Here is a 7,658-nt window from a genome sequence, read left to right on the forward strand (position 1 = left end):
TTTTTCAACTCTTGTCTTCCTCATCTTAACTAAAGCAGCATCTGTTAGCTCTGTTTTCTGAAGACCCTGCAGGCTCTCCTCCAAGAGCCTCTGTGCACTGACACAGGGAGCCAGCAGAGGGCAGCAGAGAGCAGTACGCCACCACATAATAAGGAGTCGCACGGAGTCACCTGCAGACTCCACGGTTGGCATGGGAGGATGTAAGGTCAGACATTTGGCGAGTGAGTCTCATCTTGGGGATTAGGTGGGGCAACTTGAAATCTAGGACGATAGAAATGCTTTAACGTTATCAATAAAGATCTCTACAAATTAAAATAAGGGGAGAGTTTCTTTGTTTCAGACAATAAAAGATAAAAGAAAAAAAAAAGATGGTTGAGCCTAGAGTGGTGCTGGAGGTTGAGGACTCAAGTTCAAGGCCAGCCTTGACGGACGACATCATGACACACTGTCTCGAAAGTGCCACGTAGGTGCCCAGCCCGCATTTCCTTGGATAAGCGCAGCAGTGCCTGCCCCTCTCCACAGCAAATGGAGACCATCACGGGAAACCACAGCTGGACCTAAAAGCAGAGATGAGTGGATCACAGGGAGGCCAGCCCCAGTGCGTGCACCTGCGTCACCCACGGCTCAGGGCGCAGTGACGGAGAGGGAGGGGAAAGACAGTCGGTGCCAGAATAATACCAAGACTTCGGTGAGTCTGTCTCTCCCAGAAGTGGCTGCCTGAGGAAGAAAAGCCCAATGCCAGTATCAATGGACAAGTTCGCGTGGACGAGGGGAAATTTCTCTGGGTATCACGTCCAGACAAAGAAGTACAGGCAATTAATGACTGCAGGGGGAGAATTAGCCTCTCCTAGGAATGAGACCCCTTATTGGTTATCCAGTGTAGAGAGGTCATGCTTGGTACCATATACACACAAACAACAGAAACAGACTCAGGAGATTATACTTATATGTGTTTGTGCATGCACATGCATACATATACGTGTATGTAACCATAATCAAAGAAAAGGGGGTTATCAACTTCAAATTGGGGAGCATGGGAGGGGTTTCAGGAGAGGGAGAAAGTGGTATAATTCTATTTTAATTCAAAACATATTTTTAAAAATGAAAACTGAGAGTCAGGTGGTGGTGGCACAGGCCTTTAGTCTCAGCACTCAGGAGGCAGAAGCAGGCAGATTTCTGGGTTTGAGGTCTGCCTAATACACAGAGTGAGTTCCAGGACAGCTACGGCTTTACTGAGGAACCCTGTCTTAAACAAAACTAAACAAATTAAAGCCATAAAACATAACAACCTGAGGAAAGGAGCACTGGGGAGCGAAGCTGATCATGTCGGTGACTGCGGGTGCTGCAGACAGGACAGGAGTCAGACCAGGGTGGAATGACAGGCAGCTATGGGAGAGTGAGGAGGACCAGGTGGGAACCCCACATGTGGTTAGAGCCTCCCAGTGTTTATCAGAGAGAGTTCCAGACTTGCACATGAGAATATAAAGCAAGGAATTTAACACAGAGATAAACTTAGCCTTTCATAAATCATACATGTTTTGTTATTTAATATAAATTTTTAAATATTTTTAAAAATCATTATCAGCAACAACAACCACCTGTATCAGGAAGAAGCTTTCAGTCTCCTGTAATTCCAGCTCCAAGAGATCTGTTAACGTCTTCCGAGTTCCGAGGCACCCATGTGCACATGGCATTTACACACAGACACACACAGAGGTGCACACAAATGAACAGAAAAGTACATCTTAAGAAGGAATAAAAATGTAAAAATAAATTCCCCACACCTTTGTTTTGTGAGCTATTTTAATGTATACAAAAATTTGAGGAGGTGGCTGTCAAACTTAACTATTCAGGCCGCTCTAGACTGTGGCCCCAAGGGGTTCCTTCTCACGGCCCGGGGCAGCCAGAGGGCTGAGGAGCCCAGAGGTGTGGCCTGTGGAGCTGGACAGCAAGAGCACCCACATGGTGCCAGCTCTTATCAGGGGCATGTTGAGATAGTGCTTGTTCCCATTTGCCAGGAAAGAAAACAAGGCTTGAAGTGGTTAACCCTGATGCTTCCGGCCATGTTACCTCTCAGATAAAACAGAGAAAGCACACATGTGTCACAAATGCCACGTGTTCCTGAGGTTTGGCTCCGTGGGCTCTGAGGAAGCCCTGCTCCGTGGGTGCACTCCTCACAGAGGCTGCAGACGGCTCTGTGAGTGAGCATGGGAGGAGGCTATGCAGGTGAGGACCAAGACACAGCTTTTGCCATTTTACAAAAGCTGTAACCTCATAGCCTGCTCTTGGCTTGTCTGTTCAGCACTGAAAAAGGGAAGCCAGACAGAAAACCAAATTTATGGACCATGGCAGGCTCTGCCCAGCAGGAAGCCAGGCAGGACTCACCTGGAGAAACAGAAACTCTCTATGTTCTCTTCACGACTTCTCTATAAATGTAAAACTCCCCAAAAATAAAGCTTGTGGGATGCTTGCCAGATGGTTCTGTGGATGAAGTCTTGCCTCTCAAGCCTGGCGACCTGAGTTTGATCCCCGGAACCTGTGTAGAGTGGAGGAAGAGAACTGAACTTCACAGAGAGATTGTGGACCCTGGTTCAATGCTGAGCGCCCAAATCAAACAACAGACAAATATATAAATGGTGCAGGGGAAGTGGAGAGAATCCACCCCCAATCTCCATGTAAACTCTGTGAGCTGACGACTGGGTAGCTCTCTGACATATCTCTTCAAGCGGCAGTTCCCCTGGGAGCCTCCAATGCTGGCAATGAGTTCTAACTAGTTCCCATCCAGGAAGGCCACCTTCCTCCTGCAGGCTGGACTAGAAAGAAATGCTGATGTGACCCCTGGGCTGGTCCAGGTTGAGCATCTGCAACAAGGATACCCAACAGGCAAGGTTGGATTGCTGGGAAATGGAAGAGAGGGCAGCACTCAGCTCGCCCAGACTATAACGCTCGAATCTCTGCCACTTTTTTCCGTCTGGTTTATAGGTCAGAATATTCCCCGGGCTCCACCCTCAAGGATACAGTCAATTACATCTTAGGATCCTACCTACTTGAGAAACCCATGACTCCCAAGTTTTCAGACTCAGACCAGAGCGGGCCAGAGTGTGGCTGCACTCCAAAGAGCGTGTGTCCTTTCTGTTGTGATGTGCCCGTATAGGGCAGCTGGAAAGTCGGCCCAGCCTGTTGGACTTGTACCTACGGCACGAGCAGGGTGGAAACAGGTCAAACCCATCTCAGGGCCGTGCTCACCAGGAGAGGCCCTTAGACCCCCGCACGTGTAACACTCTGTACGGCCCACCTGGGCAGGAAGGCTTGGCAAATTAAGTGCTGACCTAGAGCAACTATCAAGGAAACAAAGAGGCACGACAGCACTGGGTAGGTGGCTCCGTGAGTGAGGTCCCGGCTTCCATGACCAGCAGGGAAGGAAGAAGGTGACGAGGACAGAAAGGAGACGAAGCCTACACCAAATAGATGGGGGTGAGCAGTATAAAGACTCCAGCAGATTGCACACACGTGTGACACGCAAAGCCTGCTTCCCCGTGCCCTGGCTTCATTCTCTGGTCCCCTATCTTCCCGTTCATGTCACAGCTCTCCAACTAAAACCCTACTTTAGTCACAGGAATTGGTCCACAGGGCCCTTGGTGCTTCGAAAGTACATTCCCAACAGCTTACTCCGGCTGCCCTCATTGGTTTGAGAGCACATGTCCGTGGACTTAGTCTAGCTGCCCAGGTGCTTCGAAAGCACTTTCTTCAGAGTAGAAGAGTTTGAACACTTGTCCCCCATAAGCACCCTTGAAGCTTTCCCAGCCATCGGTTTCAAGACTTCCCCTCACTGGGACACACACACACACACACACACACACACACGGCCACACACAATGACCAAGCATCCTGCATTCTCTGGGATTGCCACACTAGAAGTCTGCATTCCAGGAAACCCCTGAGGCCCAGGCAAAAGAGAGGCTCTGTCTTACAAGCTCCCAACCCTGTCCCAGGGGAGCGGTGCTGGTCAGGGACCTGTGCCAGCCCTCCCATTTGGTCCTGGGAGAGCAGGCAGAGAAGGCTAACAACCACACCTACCCACCTCTGCCCTTTCTGGGACTTGAATACGTTTTGCTCCCTCTGGGGAGTGAACTGAACTCTAGGTACAAAGTGTCATCAGTGGGTGGATATTTAATCCAGTGTTTGCTGGGGGCAGTGATGGTTTGGGTGATGATCAAGATTAGTGAGGCAATCAAGGTGGACAGACTGACCAGAGGACATGTGTTCATGCACAGGCTTGCAAATGAGGCATGCGCACACACACACACACACACACACACACACACACACACATCTTTTTTCCCCCAGACGATTCCCTGCCCTGCCTCAGAACTCTGGAAGCAAGGCAGCAATCAATCACCAGCTAATGATCTTTAACCTTCTGTCAGAACTGTGAGCCCAAACAACCCAGTTCTTTTTTAAGACTCACCCCGGTCTCCACTTGGCTCTCGGTTTCCAAATAGAGTCTTGCTGTACACTGTCCAGGCTGGCCTTGCCTTGAAGTCAGGTCCTCCCATCTCACCCAGGGGAAGCTGGGACATCAGGAGCACACACCACAGCAGTCGTGTTGTTCTTGGGATCTTGGGCTGGACCAAGGACCCAAATTGACGCCAAACAGATCAGCAGGAGAAATACGTGCATCAGTCCATGTGCGGGGAGGGGGGGCGGGGGGGACCCGAACGATGACAGCTGAGCAGTCAGGAGCACTCGCTGCTCTTGCAGAGAACCTGCCTGGTGGCTTATAGCTATCCATAACTCCAGTTTGGATGCAATCAAAACATTTATAGACATAAAATAAAATATACATTTTTTTAAATGCATGGAGATCCTTGAAAGTGAGTGAAGACCAGAAAAACGGTCAGACAGAAGGCCTTTATTGGTCCCACCACAGATGGCAAACTGTGTTTGGAAGAGATACGAAGGGCTGGAGCACACCATGCCCTTCCAGAGAATGTGAGTTCTCTTCCCGGCATTCACATTAGGATGTTCACGACAGCCTATAACTCCAGTTCCAAGGGGTCTGGCATCCTCCTCCGGCCTCCACAGGTGCTCACACATGTGGCAGGCATTCATGCGCACACATACACAGAAATAAAAATAAATCCTAACAACAAAGAAGGAGGAACAGGACAAAGAGTCCAAGCTAGGGCCAGCACTTGCCACAGGGGTCCTGGGAGCAGAGTGGAGGGCATGATTGGGTGGGATGCTCCGGTACTGCTCGCTGGCTGCTGGCTCCAGCAGTGAGCTTCCCACAGGGATATCCATGGCGCCTTACCTGCAGAAAGAACAAACCAGTCTGAGATGGCCAACATCTCGAGCTGCCATATTTGAGGGCAGATGGTACTTCCCTCCTTCCGCAGTGCCAGTATTCCCAGGCCCCTGTCAGAAATGCAGCTCAGGCCTGCCCTGGCCATCCTCCACCAAAGTCTGGCTCTCAGCATGGTCCCGGGGAATCCCTTGCCAGTCTGTCACTCTGATGGGGTGGCTTCCTGCCAAGCTACCCGATGTGGACACCATCTTCTCTTGAGACACGCTTCTCCTTCAGCGTGGCCTTGTAATGTCCTGCCTGCCTTGGGACTCTGCCATCAGAGACAGCTCCTTCAGCTTGGCCCAGAACTGTGAGCCAAAACAAACCTCCTTTCTTTAAAGCTCGCCCCTCTTTAACACTTGGCGTTTGGGAAAAGCCAACTGGAAGTTGTCCCAGCTGTGAGCAAATGCCAGCCTCGGTTGTAGGGAAGGCTCTGGGGGCAGTGGGTTTGTAGAGCACCAGGCAGTGTGGCCACACAGCCCTTCCTCGCTGAGAGTACCAGGAAAGCGTCTTAGTTAAGAACACTGGACACACCTTAAACCTGCTCAGAGCTGCAAGCTCAAGAGACAAAGGGTGAGAAGATGTCGGCAGCTCAGCATTGTTGTTAAGAAATTACTTTTGTCAGGCTGCGGTGGTGCACACCTTTAATCCCAGCACTCAGGAGGCAGGGGCAGGCAGATCTCTGAGCTCGAGGCCAGTCCGGTCTACAGAGTGAGTTCCAGGACAGCCAGGGCTACACAAAGAGACCCTCGAACCCCACCCCACCCCTCACCAAAAGCAGTTATTTTCAACAGCTCAACAGCTCACCTCCACTCGGGTGATACCCTGATGCCTAGATTAGGTGGGGAACGCCTGGCCTATGTCAGCCACCTCCTCATTTGGGGTCAATGGTGATGTCTGGGATTCTGTAATTTGGGGTAGCCCCCTTAGGTAGGTCTGATGAATATCCAGGAACAAGACCACCAGTAGAGGAGAGGACCTTGTAACCCTGGTCAGCCCAACTGGTTTTCTGTGTACTCACATGGGGGTGCCTGCATCTTCCAGGCACTGAAAGAGGAGACTAGAAATGGTTCAGAGATCTTCCAGTGGGCTGACACACTCTGTGTATGTAGGAGAGAGAGACAGAGACAGAGACAGAGACAGAAAGAGAGAGAGAGAGAGAGAGAGAGAGAGAGAGAGAGAGAGAGCGAGCATGCATGCTGGTGTAGGGATGTGAGGAAGGAGATTACGGATTATGAAAGCCTGCAGAGGGAAAAGCTCTCAGGAGGCTCAGAGGCTGCCCAGGGTCTGAATATAGAAAGGCTGACCGCATTTCTGGTGAACGCTGCTGTCCGTGGACAGAGATGTTGCAGAAGGGGCTTTGGGACCTGCAGGTTGGATAAACTGGGAGGGTGTGTACCGAGTGCCTGTCCTTTTTCTTCCCCTCACCCACCATGACTTTGAGATGTGTCCATAAAGGTGAAGCTGAAGCTCAGAGCCATGGGACTCTCATGCTTAAAGGTTCCCCCCAGACACACTGCAAACAGAGTGTTCTTCAATGTGCCCTTAGAGAGGGGCTAGCAGTGACCCCACACTGCTTCAGACAGAAGGAGGTGCCCCCAAAGAAGGCAGACAGCTCAGGGAGGTCACAGGCTGAGAGAGTGGGGTCAAGTCATGAGACCCTCCTCCTAACCCAGGCGCCCCAGGATCCCTGCCCTTCCTTCTCTGACCCCAGTTCTCTCCATGTGCTATGAGTTGGAGCAGCTGACCTCTGTGATGCTTCCCAGCTTCTCAAAGCCATCGTTTTCTGAGGGGTATGTGTCTGAGGTCGCCGCACACCACACAGGCCAACGCTGGGAAAGGCCCCTTTGCTTTCTGCCTTGCTGGAGGAGTCAGGTACCAATCTCCCCGAAAAGCAACAGGCCCAGCCCTGGGGAAGGTCAAAGTAGGCGTTGTAAGAAAAAAGCCAGGGGAAGAAAATGAAGGAAAAGACCCAATCTGCTCTCAGAATGGTGAGGGCAAGAGGGCAAGGGTTCTCTGTTCTGAGAGGCTGGCTCCCCTAACCCTGTGGCTTGGTGTCTGAAGGCCTGCGAGAAGGAGATTGCCCAGTCTGAGCTTTTGTAGCGGAAAATGGGGGGTGGGGAGGGCCTGGCTTCCTCAGACTGTGAAAACTGCTGTTTTGTTTTGACAAAATGCAGGTGGGAGATGAATCAGTTGCCTGTTTTGTGACCTCAGGGTTCAGGGACTGAGGTAGAAATTGGAAAGTTTTCAAAACCCCACAGGTGGCAGGTTTCTTAAAGTCCTGTGGAAAATCCAGGTGTAGTGTCTTTTT

The 7,658-nt window shown here is 51.0% G+C and overlaps 1 long non-coding RNA gene across 1 annotated transcript; it reads right to left on the reverse strand.

Moving 5' to 3' along the window:
- Positions 1-309: 309 nt before the first annotated feature.
- LOC125403796 (uncharacterized) lies at positions 310-5,583 on the reverse strand. Its single transcript, XR_015001200.2, has 3 exons — positions 4,469-5,583; positions 2,386-2,536; positions 310-557 (listed from the first exon to the last, which is right to left on the reverse strand). It is a non-coding gene; the product is annotated as an uncharacterized LOC125403796 (long non-coding RNA).
- Between the last annotated feature and the right edge of the window lie 2,075 nt (positions 5,584-7,658).

Source organism: Myodes glareolus, chromosome 5, assembly GCF_982192425.1.
Source record: "Myodes glareolus chromosome 5, mMyoGla1.1, whole genome shotgun sequence".
In the NCBI taxonomy this organism is placed as follows: domain Eukaryota; kingdom Metazoa; phylum Chordata; class Mammalia; order Rodentia; family Cricetidae; genus Myodes; species Myodes glareolus.